This window comes from Saccoglossus kowalevskii, chromosome 11 (assembly GCF_978046115.1).
Source record: "Saccoglossus kowalevskii chromosome 11, keSacKowa6.1, whole genome shotgun sequence".
Taxonomy (NCBI): domain Eukaryota; kingdom Metazoa; phylum Hemichordata; class Enteropneusta; family Harrimaniidae; genus Saccoglossus; species Saccoglossus kowalevskii.
In genome coordinates, this window is record NC_140651.1 from 36,755,598 (window position 1) to 36,771,507 (window position 15,910).

Genomic DNA, 15,910 nt, shown 5'->3' on the forward strand with positions numbered 1-15,910 from the left:
TCTTTTATTAATATTATATAAGGAGTTTATATTGCAAAATCTTTAATACTTGGCAATCCACAACATATACATACAAGAAATACATGTAACAAATAACATGTAACAAATAACATGTACTTGGATGCTGTTGATAAAACCACAGAAAGTCACATTGTAAAAACAAGTAGATCATTATATTTATTATATCCATAGCCGTTTTTATGAAAAAAATTATAAATTTGAATGGCAGTTGAATCCAACCGACGCTTTGTGAATTTCAACCAAATTTTATGACTTTTCACCAAAATACTGCGATTTTCCAAAAAACCTTTTTATGAATTTCCACCCATCACAGCTTTCCAAACATTTTCGACTATCCACATTAATTTACCAACGTTCCACCCAAACTATGAATTTCCCATCACTTTTTTTACTTTCCACCAGCTGGCAACCCACATTGCATTCCAACCAACTTTTTGGAGACAATGTGAAGCTACTTGCAAGATTGTGCTGGATTGGCTATCCAACCCCAACAGCCGCCCCCCCCCCCCCAACATAAAATCTGTTTTGTATATATTCTTCAAAATTTTACCTGAATTTTGTATCACTCGTCGCTGGGTAGCGATTTCACTAACATGGCTATTAGATGTTTCATGCAGTAAGTTGATGCATAAAGCACCATTAGTATATTTATTCACCATGAACTTAAGGTAAACTCTGTGCAATTAAGTTCTAATGCTTTCTACAGTATCAGGTCAAATACCCCCTTTACCTTCATGAGGGGAGCCTTAACTTCTTGTTACAAAATTCGTCAGCCTTGGTAAGGTGTAAATTTAGTTAGGGAACACTAGCATTCTTTAGTAGTCTGTCTTGCTAACACATATTCAAATAATCACTAAACACGCATTTTCCTGAACCATTTTCTTTTAATATTTCTTTATACATAGCATTCCACAATAGAATTCAAAACAATTCAATATTATCCTTTGAGTCAATACATTTCTGTATTGCAATCATATAATATGTATTTCTGTATTGCAATCAATAATAGTTATGATCTCAGCTGTGCCCGGCCCAATTGGGCTATATTTGTTTAGCAATTTCCTTATCAAGAAATGTTTTTCTTTACAAGGCAAGCGTTAAACAGTTAGCATTTGCATTGCAAACTAAGGACTACAATATAATACAATAACATGCATGTTTAGAGTATTCAAGTAGGCAGTACATTACATTTATATAAGGGTAGCTTAATTACCATAGACAGTAACAATGCTTACAATTTATTCTTGCTGAAAACATTTGATTTGGAATTCTACAGTTATGTGATATACTTGCACATGAAATACAGCAAAATTGTATTTGCATTAATATAAACAAGCCATGCATGGCACAGTCCCCGTTAGTTATCAAATTTAAGATATATAGTTTTGTTTATAGTAATATAGCTGGAATATAACCATGTCAGCAATACGATTTTTTAACATTAAAATGATTGACATTTGTATGTGATCGTCAAAAAAGTACTTGTTCATATTGAGAGATATTGCTCTGGAACAGCATTCAAAATCAGCCATTTTTAATACATTTTGAATCTATGATATGATGTATAATGAATATTTAAAATTTGAATATAACAAGACATGAAATGTCACAGTCCCCGTTATTTGATAATAAAGTTGTACAAGGAACATCTGCAAACAGGTGAATAAATATGTACTCTTTGTGGTTACAACTCATCATAAAGTGATTTCCGATGATCTAGTTTTGTACTAACAACTAAAAACTTCCCACTGACCCATGTTCAGAATCTCAGAGTACACAAGTGCAACAAAACTATTTGTCATACATGTATACTTGCTCAAGAAACTGCATTCATAAATCTGAGTGAACCTTGATGTACACGACTTCTTTGTTAATCAGGTCTTAGTATATTACCAGGACCTGGGTTTGTTTCAACATCACCACTGGCCATCAGAATCATTCTTATGTTGTCAAATACAATTTGTTATTAACACAGTAAGGTTTATTATTTAAAATGTATTCATTGTACATAGAACAACATCTGTTAATTTAAACAATTGTAAAAGCTATGTTTTCAGAGCAAGTCCATGTAATAATTAAGAAAGCCAGTAGTGATAAAGGTTGGTCTGCTCATTCCCTTCAATGGAGATGTAACAATAATTGTTTGAAGTCTTTTTAGTGCAGTGATATTATTGCATTTCAATCATTATTAATGGGTATAAAATACTGTAAACCATTTAATTTTCACTTCTAGATATATTCAGGATTTTGTGAAATTTGTGTACAACATTTCAATAAAGTCCCTGACACTCCATGTTGTAGGAACCCAGAAAAAATTGCCTTGCGAAAATGAAGCAGTTCACAGCACCACTGTAAAAAACAAAACAAAAAAACAAGTCATTGAAAATGACACAGTCCCCGTTAAGTTCTCTTTGTGCTCGTCATATTAAAGCGGAGGGGTTGTCGCGAGTGTGTCCTTGAAACTTGAGTTCCAAGTGGCGTATACAACAGATTGTTTATTTACATCAAAACACTTGTTTCGTGTCATAGTAATATAGCCAAAATAAAAACAGCCGTTATTCAGCCATCTTTATTCTGATTATGAAACACACTGATATGTATGATGTATGTGCCAAATACGAATGAAAATGGTACATAAATTGGAGAAATATAGTAGTAAGGCCAAAAAGTCAGATGGCTGTCAATCGGCCATCCTTGACCAGATTTTGAAACAAATTGTCATGGACATGCATCCTAACATGTATAAAGTACATGTATGTGCCAAATTTGAATGAAAACTGACAGAGCACGTCCAAGATACCGCATAAAAAAACAAAAACAAGATGCCTGCCAGTCGACCATCTTTGATCCTATTGCAAAATAAATCGTCATGGACATGTATCCTAACATTTATAATCTATGTACCAAGTTTGAATGACAACTGACAAAGCATGTCCAAAATACAAGATGGCTGTCAGTCGGCCATTTTGAATCGAATCGCTAAACCACTGCATGTGCATATGTCCCACATAAGGTACTAGGCACATGCAAAGAATGAACGGAATCGGTCCACAGGATTCTGAAATATGACGTTGGATAGACTGACGCACAGACAGACGCACACACGGACGGTCGGATGGACAGACTCAGGAACTCACAGACGGTCGGGGACATGTATCCTAATATGTATGATCTATGTACTAAATTTGAATGAAAACTGACAAAGCATGTCCAAAATACAACATTTTCAAAAAACAAGATGGCTGCCAGTCGGCCATCTTTCATCCAATTGTGAAATAAATCATCATGGACATGTATCCTAACATGTATAATCTATGTACCAAGTTTGAATGAAAACTGGCAAAGCATGTCCAAAATACATTTTCAAAAAACAAGATGGCTGCCAGTCGGCCATTTTAAATCGAATCGCTAAACCACTGCATGTGCATATGTCCCACATAAAGTACTAGGCACATGCAAAGAATGAACGGAATCGGTCCAAGGGATTCTGAGATATGACTCCGGACGGACGCACGGACGCACAGACACACGGACGGATGGAGACCGAATTATAAGTCCCCGTTTTCGGACTTCGTTCGAACGGGGACTAAAAAAAAAAAAGGTTAAAATGAGTATAGTCAAAGACATACACATGTGGGTTCATAAGACATATGTCCCAATCTGAGTGGTTCTAGGGATTAGTATCACCAGATTTTACTCTCCGTGATTCAATATCAGTCCTATGTATAACGCAGTGTTGATCAGGCGAACTAATTGACAATGGCCCTACAGGTATCGCTATGAAATCACAGTAGTTTTGTATTCTTCTAGCACTTTGACTATGGAAAAATATTTGTTTTTGAAAATGGACGAATTATTAGAAGAAAAACAGAAACTATTTTTTTAGTATGAATTCTAGTAACTGAAATGCAGGATTGAAAAAGAACAATACGCAGGATTGATAAACCTTCAGCGAGCACTCCTGAAATTTCAGATCATTGGTACCATGTTTTTGGATACACTCAATGACCTAATACATAAAATCACATTTGTTATTGCTCAATCACTTGACCCTGTATGGCACAAGATTGCAAGCTTCTATCATAAAATTGGGTTATTTATTTGATGCAACGAAACATGCATTCACAGCAGACGGAAATTCGTTTGAGATATTACTGGATTTTTGTATTCACTTTTCCATTTCAACCACAATCATGACTTAGTAAGCTGTGATCGCGCATTGGGATACTGACTGTGCATAAATGCGCAGTGTAGTGTCATCAGAAGACCGATTGTTTGAGAATATTTTGCACCATTACGTCATTTCAAATATTATATTAATTCACAGACAACAAAATAAAGATTTTCAATAACATACAAGTTTTCCCACAGTTGATGATTGTATGGCAATTACAAGGCTTCGCCAGTTTTACTTTGGAAGAAGTTGAAAACAGGTAACAGAAAGGGGCAACATGACTAAATCTTTTTTTTTTTAATTTTAATCAAGCATGATTTTTTTAATTTTTTTTTTTTTTTTTTTTTTTTTTTTACAAATGTCTATTTCAGGGCAACAGAAACAAAAACAATAAATGTGTAGGTAGGCATTTTAACAATTGCACAATTAATATTGGATGAAAACGTCATTACCGATATAAATCATAATCATAATTAAAAATAAGATCACATTTAATTTAGTCAGTTTTCATAATGAAATGCATAATAACATGTACTTATAAATTTGAATAATTTTCAACAGCCTTTTCATTTAGTACCAGTTTATACACCATAAAACCTCTGGTTTAGGTGTCACACTCAGAAAAGAGTGAAAGGTCTTTGGTTCATAGGCATCGCGAAATGTTGGAATTGAATCCCTCCAAAAAATTCACATACTGTAACATCCATTATTTTTTTTATAATCTTGTTGATAACGAAAAGTAAAGTATGTTCTAAAAGAAGTTTCGAATAAATACAAACACGAATACATTGCTTAGTGGTTAGTACCGCGATACCGGTAGCAAATGATCACGGTAGCACAATCTGGTCATTCTGTGTTTCGCAAGTGAATAAGTCAATCTATAAAAATACACACTATAGCATAAAAATGAATAGGGGAATTACACCATACTTTGATTCTAATAGAGGTGTGAAGCAAGGCTGCAACTTAAGTCCCCAGTTGTTTAATATTTAGATAGATAGATAGAAGTTTTTATTTGGAATGTACCAATGAAAACTTGAGTAAAGTCCAAAAATAACAATAACAAAACAAAACATTCAGAACAACAAAAACTTACAGTATTAAAACATATCAAGAATATAGAAAATAAATTTTGCAAAAATGCTAAGAATGAAAAAATCATTACTTGAAACAATAATAGGAAATAATTCATCCATGCTAAAATCTTCCAGCTTTGGGGCATAGATGTATAAAGCTGCAAGGAATCTAGATCTTTGATCTTTGATTTGACAATTATTACAATATAAAATGTAATGTTTCTCATCCCCTACTTCATTGCATTCATGGAGATTACATAGCCTGTTTTCCTTCAAAATGCCTTTATGTCTACCGGATTCAATGGGAAGAAAATGTGCAGAAGTTCTAAATTTAGTATAAGCTATTCTATGATTTTTATTTTTAATTTTTTCCAAATAATGTTCAAATTCAAAATTTTCTTTAGCACACCTGTAAAAGTCAAGCTTACAATTGTTCAACAAATTGTTTTTCCACTTCATACGGTACAAACATTTGAGCTTCTGATGTGGGTCTGAATTAGTTAGATCTGTTATGACTAGTAATTTTTGTATAAAGTTAAGCCATGGGTCATGCACAAGAGTTTTGGATTCTTCATAGGTTGCATCAATGATAGAATTGTTTGTTTTTTTACATACTAGTCTTTGATAATATTTCATAACTGAAACACAGATATCCAATATAAGTGGATATTGACCTAATTCACCTCTACATGGGTCTACATGCCTTCCTGTGCACACCCAGAACTCTTTTACAGAATTTAATATGAAGTTTTTCTGGAATTAATTTATCTGAGAAAAGTTTTGTTTCAAAATTGCAATTGTCGACTGTACATTTATTTTTACCAGACCCCTTGTAGATGTTCAGCATAACCCCTCCCCACACATCAGCCCCATATAAAGCTGTGGGTTTGATAATAGAGTTAAATATTTTTTTAGCCAGACTAACAGAATAACATTCCTCACTGATCCAAAGCATTTTGTACATCTTGAACAGTGCTTTCTGTGCTTTGTCTTGTAGCCTAGACATAGCATTATGAAACTTACCATTTGTTTGAAAAACAATGCCAAGGTAATTATAATAATTAACACACTGTAATTTAGTGGCGTCCAAATAAAACTGAAATTTGTTTTCTAGGTTTTTACCTAGTCTATTAAAAATAATGATTTTGCTTTTGTTAATATTTACTTTTAAATGCCAATTGTCACAGTAATTTTGGACTGCATCAATGCACTTTTGTAACCCCTCTTGGGTTGTAGAAAACAATAGCAAGTCATCAGCATATAACAAACAATTGAGCTTCAAGCCATTTAAATCAACAGGGTCAAAATTTTTAACATCACAGATTCCATTAACAAAAATATTAAATAGTTGAGGACTAAGGTTACACCCTTGTTTTACCCCTCTGCATGAATCTATTTCAGGGCAACAGAAAAAAAAAAAAAAAAAAAAAAATATGGAGTAATCCCTGCACTCAATTTAATGCTATATTTAGTGTTTTTATAGATAGCTTTAATAGCCTTATAAAAATTTCCTCCCACACCTAACCGAAGAAATTTATATAACAGCCCTTCTCCCCAGACTGAATCAAATGCTTTGGAGAAATCAATAAAACATGAAAACAAATAATTCCCTGATTTTTTCAGTTTGCAATTGACATATTTATTAATTAAGGATTTAAGAATATAAATATTATCTGTTGTACGATGGTTTTTCTTGAAGCCAAACTGATTATCCACTATTTGATTAGTTTCTTGTAAGTACTTAGTTAATCTAGTATTTAGCATCATAGTATATAATTTAGATACACAACTAGAAATGGCAATGCCTCTATAGTTATTAGCGTGCTTTGGGTTACCTGACTTAAAAATAGGAATAATGAGACTACTGTTCCAATGTAATGGCATAATGCCTGAATTTAAAACTTGTGTGAACATTTTAGTAAGAGAATTAATAATAAAAGGAGCCCCATGCTTCAACATTTCATTTGAAATCATATCAGTACCTGAAGCTTTGCCTGACTTTAAAAGTTTAATATGCTGCAATACTTGCTTATTAGTGAAATCTTGATTAATAATGTGTTTGTAATCATCTAAACTATCCATACTACTAATATCATTTACAATAGTCTGTGAGAAGCTTTTATCTTCCACGTTAACTTTATTATTTAAACATTTAAAGTGATTTAACCATGACTCTACACTGATGTTGTCATGCTTTTGTGGGTTTTTATCTAAATCATTAAGTTCCTCAAGTAACTTCCAGAAACACTTAGGATTAGACTCCTTAAGCATAATAATTCTATTACATAAATTAGCTTTATATTCCTTTTTTTATTCTTAATTAGATGCTTGTATTTTTTATTAATTTTATATCGTTCTTGTCTAATACTATTGTCATTAGGAAACTTGTCTAATAAATGCGAATATTTAATTAAGTTTCTTCTTACCTCACTGACATCATTGTCAAACCACTTTTTATGTTTTGGTTTATTAGACTTTTTTTTAATTTTGGGATTGATAACTTTAAGAGAACTCTTTGCTGCTTTAATAATAATTGAATTGAAGTTAGCCACTGCTTCATCAACATCTACAAAATATTTATGTCAATGGTATTTGTGATGTTGTTAACAATTTTGACCCAGTGGACCTGAATGGTGTGAAATTTAACTGTATTTTATATGCAGATGATCTTCTGTTAATATCTACTAGTCATGATGGTCTACAGAAGGGCATTGATGCCATTCAAAATTACTGCCAGAAATGGAAATTAAAGGTTAACATAAACAAATCTAAAATTATAGTTTTCAACAGCACTGGTAAAAACCTTGTAGACAAATTTCAATTCTATATTAATGGAACACAACTTGAATGTGTGAATTTTTATAACTACCTTGGCATCACTTTCCAATCAAATGGGAAATTTAGTGCAGCCACAGCAAGGTTATATGAAAAAGCTCACAAAGCATCATTTAAAATGTATAAAATGCTTTGGGATTCAAATGAATTCCATTCAGTGAGTCTAGCCTGTAAACTGTTTGATTCTGTTATTAAACCAGTTATTCTTTATGGGTCAGAAGTTTGGGGTAATTTTCTGACTAATCTATTTAGTGGAACTGGCAATAGCAAATCAGAGATTGATAATACTGTTTTTGTATCAAAGCTATTCTCTGACAAAATATTACCAGAAAAACTTCATATAAAGTTTTGTAAGAGAGTTTTGGGAGTACATAGGAAGGCATCAAATATTGCTTGTAGAGGTGAACTAGGTAGTTTCCCACTTGTGATTGATGTTTGTACTACTGTTATAAAATTTTATCAAAGGTTGTCATGTAAGAAAACAAACAACATAATTATCGAAGCTGCTTTTAAAGAAAGTAGTGGGTTTAAATACGATCCCTGGTATAAATTTGTCCAAAAACTTCTACAAATTACAAATATGACAAACACGGATACTAATCAGGCAAATTTTTGCAATCTGTTTAAAGAAAGGTTAAACCAAATTTACTCAACAAATGTGAAAAGTCAGTTGAACAAAACTGGTCATAATAAACTATACTTATAAAACATTCAAAAATAATTATAAATTTGAAAAATACTTGGATGATATAAAAAACAAAAAACAGAGTAGCATTAACCAAATTTCGTATTTCAGCCCACTTCTTGCCAATTGAAATAGGTCGTCACAGGGGAATAAATAAAATTGACAGGGTATGTAACAAATGTGACTCTAAGGATGTGGGTGAAAAAAAACATTACTTTTTTCATTGTGACAGTTTTTCTGAACACAGAAAAAAATTCCTCTATACATTGTTCAAATACTCACCTGACTATCAAACATTACCAAATGGAGAATTGTTTATTAATGTTTTCTCTTGTGTAGACAAATATATTTGTAGTATTTTAGCTAATTTTGTTTTTCAGATTTTAAAATTATTTTAGATTAGTTGTGATACTGAATGTTTCTTACGTTGGACTTTACTCAAGCATTGTTTTTGTGTACGTTCCAAATAAAATATCCTATCCTACTTGTTTTCGAAGTATTGCAATTGTTGATTATTATTCAGTTGCTGCAGCTGCAGATCGCGTCCATTGAGAACCGCACAGTTCGCCGCCCCGGGATCCCGGGGCGCACGCTATTTTTGATGTTATCGAACGATTTCAATGAAATTTAAAACGAATAAAAGTTATCCTTGCAAACACAAACATCTTAGGTATCTACTGACCGAAAATGAAGGACTATTTCTTCTTGAAAAGTATATATTTCTGTGTATAATTAGACCAAACGTAATTTAATCGATTGAACGACGGATTTCAAGATGACCTCTGTCATGTGACCTGATCACATGACAATGACGAAACATGCGCAGTTGACATTTTAACTGAAAATTGAGAATGGCAGGTTCTTGCATTCATTGTGGAGATGAGTTCCAGAAGAAAGTTAAAGGATATCGCAGGCAATCCATTGCATCTAGACTTAAAACCTCGGAAACTGTTGACAATGCATTAGTGAATGTTCTAAAGCTGAAACCCATTACCCCGTTGGCTTGTTGTCTCTTTCCGCATAATATTGAGGAGCATTGGTGGTAAAATATACATCATACTTTTGCCATACCCTGTTGGTAATATGGCCAATGTGTGTATATTATTGGCGATCCGCTCCGCTAGGATTGCCCTTATAATCACTTTTGTCGTTGTGTGTGTGTGTGTGTCTGTGTGTGTACATTTCCAGTGTCCCAGTGTTCACGTATTATTTCTTTTGTGACTTTTTTGGCTTGGCCGATTTCGTTCAAACTTGGCAGGTAGGTCACACCTTAACCCTAGTTATAAGGAAAAATCTGAAAAAATTTTTTGGACCACCGTTGCCATAGCAACAGCCAAAAAACTGATTTTTGGATAGCTTCGCGCCAAATGTATCCTACAAATTTGGGATAAAACACTTCAGACATAGCTCATTCTACTCAGCTTGAGTGTGGGCACAAAGTTACCATTTGAATTTTTGATATCTGTTTTCATTACCGAGAAATTTGACCCCAAAGTTGGGGTAACTTTTCACCAGCAACGGCTCGGCTCGTTTTGTTCATACTTCACAGGTAGGTCGTGCCGTCACTAATTGGAAAAAAATCCTGGCCCACCACTGCCATTGCAACATCCAAAAACTGATTTTTGAATACTTTCGCCCCAAATGTATTACCTCCTACCAGTTTTGTACACAGTCAGCTGGCATCGGTGTCGCTGGGTGTATATGATAAAGGGAAGTTGTGCAACCAAATTTGCTGAGTTCGCAGTTTTTCGCCAATAAAAAAATAACTAAGGCAACAACTCACGGTTTTCCAGCATTTTTGTAATAAAGACATTATTCTCTATCAATAATCCGCCCAAAACAGGAACATTTCTACTAATTCTTGTGTTTTTTAGACGTTTTTCGAAAAACCTGCTATTAGGCTGCAAAAGTAGAACATTCCGGAGGGGGCGAAAGGGAAGAGCCAAATTTAACGCGTAAAAATAGAACGCGTATTTTGACCTCTATGCGGTTGCATTCTCTACCATCGGCCCCACGGAGGATGGCGCGTGACCCTTGTTACGCAGGATGATGCGGTCGTTGCCAAAGAGCCCTGCGTCCATCGCCTGGCGATGGGATGCTCTTCCGTTTCACCAGTTGCGTTTTTTGACTAAAATTTGGGCAGTACTGTCAGTCACGAAAATTGATGAATAAATTATAAAATATGAATCACGGGCTAATTCAATGGTCACCGAACACTCCACTACTAAACAATCTGTGGCAAGATAGTAGCGTACTGTATATTTGACCCAGATTTGACAAGCGTGGTACAGTTTTTTGCGCGTGTCCGTAATAACGCGCACAAAGGATTGTGGGACAGAGTCCTTTATTTGCTGGCATTCTTGACTTTTGACTGCAGTTCTTTTTTTATATTTTAGAGTAAATGCTTCTGATATGCTCTTAGGTTGCTTAATATCCGTCTGAAATTCTGGACTGTGGTCATATTTTTCGATTAGGAGTTGTATATTTAAATTACTCACTGTGACTAGTGTTTTGCATTATGAAGTATATTGTTATGAAGGTCAACACACTGCAATTTAAGTAAATATTTACCATTTCGTTATTTCATTATTTCGCTTTCCAGCATTTACGGGAAACGCTTCATTCTAAAAAATGCTATCGCAAAACGGTTGGAAATAATAAATGTAACAGCAGAATACGTCCTAGCACAGTCACTCTACTAGGAGAGAGTAACTGTGGTCCTAGTACTAAACTAAGTGACTTCTAAAGACTGAATGGTGTTTGCGAACTTCGTATTAGTTATAAACCGACGTCAGCTTCGCGTTTATGTCACCATGGAAACAGCCAAAAAACATGTTGCTTGTTTTTGAGCGGAGCGGATCGCCAACCAGCCTACCGGCTTATTTAAAATACAAGTAGTACCTTCTACTTGTTGAGCTTTTAGGTCAAATTTAAAAATATCTTTCAGATTCTGGTCAAAAGACTCAACAATTTTGTCCTTTGTGAATTCCATGCTGTCTGCTGTCTGCTCCTGTCACTTGTAACACTCTTTGGCAAGTTACAAGATTATTTTTAGATTTTTCACAATATAAAACTGCTTGAAAAAAATATTTTTAATAATACATGTACTTTATTTGATTTTTTTCAAAAAAAGATGAGTCACTTAATGGTGAAATGAAATTAAAATTATAAAAAGCCGTCTGCCGAGTCACGTGATAGAGGTCGGCTTCAAAATGGCGGCGTTCAATCGGAGGTTTCACTTCGGCACAGTTTTAACGTAAAATAGTCTCATTTACACGGGCAAATTTGCTTAAAGCTTGCTGTAATCAGTAACAGATATATTTGTGAGAACATATTTGTCTATTTTTTCCTGCAAGTCGAGGTAATTTTATTACAATCACAATTTTAATGATACATAACTGGCATATTTAAAAATCTGTGCATTTCTTTAGGGAAGGGAACTGCAGCTCTCTGGTCGCCCCGCAACGTATACCACGACCAAGAGAGCTGCATAAACTGCAGCAAATTATTCAGTAATGATGATAATAACGCACACAAATTTAATCCGTTGAATTTTTATAAATTTGAAGTAATATTCAACTTAGTTTCATCGTAAACGAATGATTTCGGTCGAATGTAAATGCGCGAAGCGATACGACATCCGCCATGTTCTCATGCATTTACACGTGGCTCATTTAAATATGTTAATGACGTTTCAGTGACCTCGTGGTAAACGCAACGCGATAGTAGATTTACCGATGTTCTGGCAAGATCTTTATGCTTTGATTTTGACAGGGAAAACGGCATGATTTTTTTTTTAATCAAAAAATTAGTTGTTTTCAAAATATAAACTGAGCATTCAAAGAATAATTTAACATTGTTCGCAGAAATAACAGCTCATTGTCGAAACGAAGCTTACCCATTCGGGCACAGTCAGCTGGCGCAAACCTGATAATAAAATAAATACGATATTTACTATATGGGGGCCGCCATCTTGAATGACGCATACAACTAAATAAGAGACAAGTTGTGAAACGCGTTTTTTAGATTCCTACAAATCAGGACAAAAATACCAATCTTTCACAAAAATACGGTCCGTTGGGGTTATATTAAGCCAACCGATAACAAAATTCGGCCTAATTCGTCGTTTTTGTGTGGAAAAATCCGTAGCTCTTTGGTGCGACCTACAATCGAATTTCGCCCTAACAATTTCATTTGGACGTCTTTTTTTTAATTTTGTTGTTGTACGTCGAACATAGAGCTACGGGATCTATCACCGTTTAAAAACAGAAATCTGGCATACGTAAATTAAATCGCTTTTGCTTTCGATTACGATGGTGTGACATACCTTTATTGTGAATTGATAGCTGGATGAATAACATACAAACTTTTGTTTGCAATTTGTGTTTATAAATAAGCAATAATTTGTGATAATTTACAATTACCGCGGAAACCAAGCAAATTACGAGAAAACGACAGCCATTGACATCCCACACTCCCTAGCGCAGAATAAATGTAATCTCGTTTGGCGGTCATGTGATACAGTGGTGGAAGAATAAAACTCACTCTTCCCGTTATTCTAATTGTTCCAACAAAGCAATCACATACAGTATTTATAATTGTATGATTTTTGTTTAATAATAGAAACTAGTTGCATAAACGCAATTTATCTACTGATTTCGGTCACGTGGTACAAAATTATAGGTCTCGCGTAATTTGCTATAGGTCTCGCGTAACTCTGTGGTCCAAAATGGTGTCTTTCGTCTTGTTATTTTTCTGCGACTCGGTGTACGGTAAATAAAGTCAATTTTTTATGACCACCGTCATCATTTCACAGCGCAAATAGGTTCTGGTCATTGTTTGGAAGTAAATAAACATAGTGAGTACTTTCGAAGGTCTTAAAATGTGATTTTCGCGACGACCAAATTTGGCATGTGGATTTTAACCGGTATTCAGTCGCACAAGGCCCCATAGCCCTATGGGCCGGCCAGAGTCAGTCACGTAAATAATGCGGTCGGCAACATAGGGCTATGATTCCACAGCTAAAAAATCCCTTGCATACGAACACCTAATTACGCGAAGAACATAGAACACTCAGCCGGGGTATTTGAAACCGAAATTGTCATCTAAGCATTAGGCCGTCGCTGATTGGCTGCTGAGCTGGAATGCCAATTTTTAGTTTTAAATACCCCCAGGAAAGTGTTCTATGTTCTTCGCGTAATTAGGTGTTCGTATTCAAGGGATTTTTCCACACAAAAACGACGAATTAGGCCGAATTTTGTTATCGGTTGGCTTAATATAACCCGAACGGACCGTATTTTTGTGAAAGATTGGTATTTTTGTCCTGATTTGTAGGAATTTGAAAAACGCGTTTCACAACTTGTCTCTTACTAGTATTTAGTTTTATGCGTCATTCAAGATGGCGGACCCCATATAATAAATATCATATTTATTTAATTATCACGTGTGCGCCAGCTGACTGTGCATTCGGGCTATTCACAATAGGTGTCAATGACTACGGTAAAATATAAATTAGACTCTTTTAGGCGCCAGGAGTGAATGAAATATCTAAAATATTTAAAAAAAAATGCCGAAAAAACGCCGAGCGATTTCATGGTCCGTTGCAGACTACTCGACCGAACGTCTATACACGTGTTGTCACTGCACATGGGCCATGTTGAATCGTAGGAGATCGGCAAAATCTTCATTACAACTAACAGTTTAATGCTCACAACATAAAAATACGAATATAATCATATGCAACCTACTATTATATATTGAATAAGTTGATCGACACAGGGACATTCCCCCCCCCCCCCCCCGAGTTGTGGATATTTTGGAAATCAAGCAAAAGACCGGATAACGATTTACTAACTTGAAACTATGTCCCCATGAATTAATCGTCCGTGTACAATAATTTGACAGGGTATACAATTTACAAACTAGTTTCGTAGATTGGAGACAATTGTTTGCTTTTTTGGCTTTTCACAAGAATATAAAGCTGGCAATCATCATAATATTCACGTCCGTACGTACGTCACGGAATGTACACCAATCGTACCCCAAAATACATTCAATTTTGTAGAAACTGGAGAACTTACCTTTGCAAACACGTCTCTTATGCCGCCTTCTTGAAGTTCTTGAAATCAAATAAGGTTACTAGTTCTTCTAGTAACTAGTGAATGAGACCACTGAGCCGAACAGAATACATGTATAAACAGTACTATAATAAATTGCACGCAATGAAGAAATCACGCGCTAGCGTTACTCACAGATCTAATCTACTGTAAATATTTTATTTCAGCTGGAATTATCATTCGCTGAAAAGACTTTTTCTGGCTGTTTTTTTGTATTGAATTTATTTTCATTGATTTTTGACAAGTTTGACTGTAAAACATAGGAAAAAAGGGACATTCGCTGGATTTTATTTTAACTGAAACATTCCTTCAGCGAAAATAGCAAAAAATGTTGCAAGCAAAAATAAAGTATTTTACAGTAATTAATTTATTCTGAGCATGCGCAGACGTTCTGTCAATGTTGCCGGGAGAGGTAATTTTTGATAAAAATCGTGAAAAAGACCCACTTGGGATTTTCAGATCTGGAAAAAAAATTACGTGCATACTCGGAAAACACTTGTTCATCAACCTGCCAAGTTTCACTGATACCTGCTGTAGAATTTCTGAGAAAATGTTGGAGACGGAAAAAGGACAAAACCTGAATTATAAAGTCCCCTTTTCAGGCTGCGCCTGAACGGGGACTAATCAGTCAAAACAAGTCGAAGATATGGGACTAGAAGCCCATTCATTAAAACAAAATAGCTGCCAGACAGCCATTTTGAATCCAATCTGAAAAATAAATGATGTGCACCAGGAACCTGTAATGATTAATATATGTACCAAGTTTGAATGAAATCCATCCATAAATGCTTGATATTTGATGATTTTTTAGCACAAAAATGGCCACCATTTGGCCATTTTGAATAGGATAGTCAAACCAATATATCTGTCTATCTATGACATGATGTATTTAAAATTTGAACATAATCAGTGAAAGCAAGTCACAGATATGGCACGAGACCCACATTCATTAAAACAAAATGGCCGCCAGTCGGCCATTTTTAATCTTATCTGAAAAACAAAA

The 15,910-nt window shown here is 34.6% G+C and overlaps 1 long non-coding RNA gene across 1 annotated transcript; it reads right to left on the minus strand.

Annotated features, from left to right (window-relative positions):
* Positions 1-885: 885 nt before the first annotated feature.
* On the minus strand, positions 886-15,550 carry LOC146737182 (uncharacterized). Its single transcript, XR_014930871.1, has 2 exons — positions 14,872-15,550; positions 886-2,370 (listed from the first exon to the last, which is right to left on the minus strand). It is a non-coding gene; the product is annotated as an uncharacterized LOC146737182 (long non-coding RNA).
* Between the last annotated feature and the right edge of the window lie 360 nt (positions 15,551-15,910).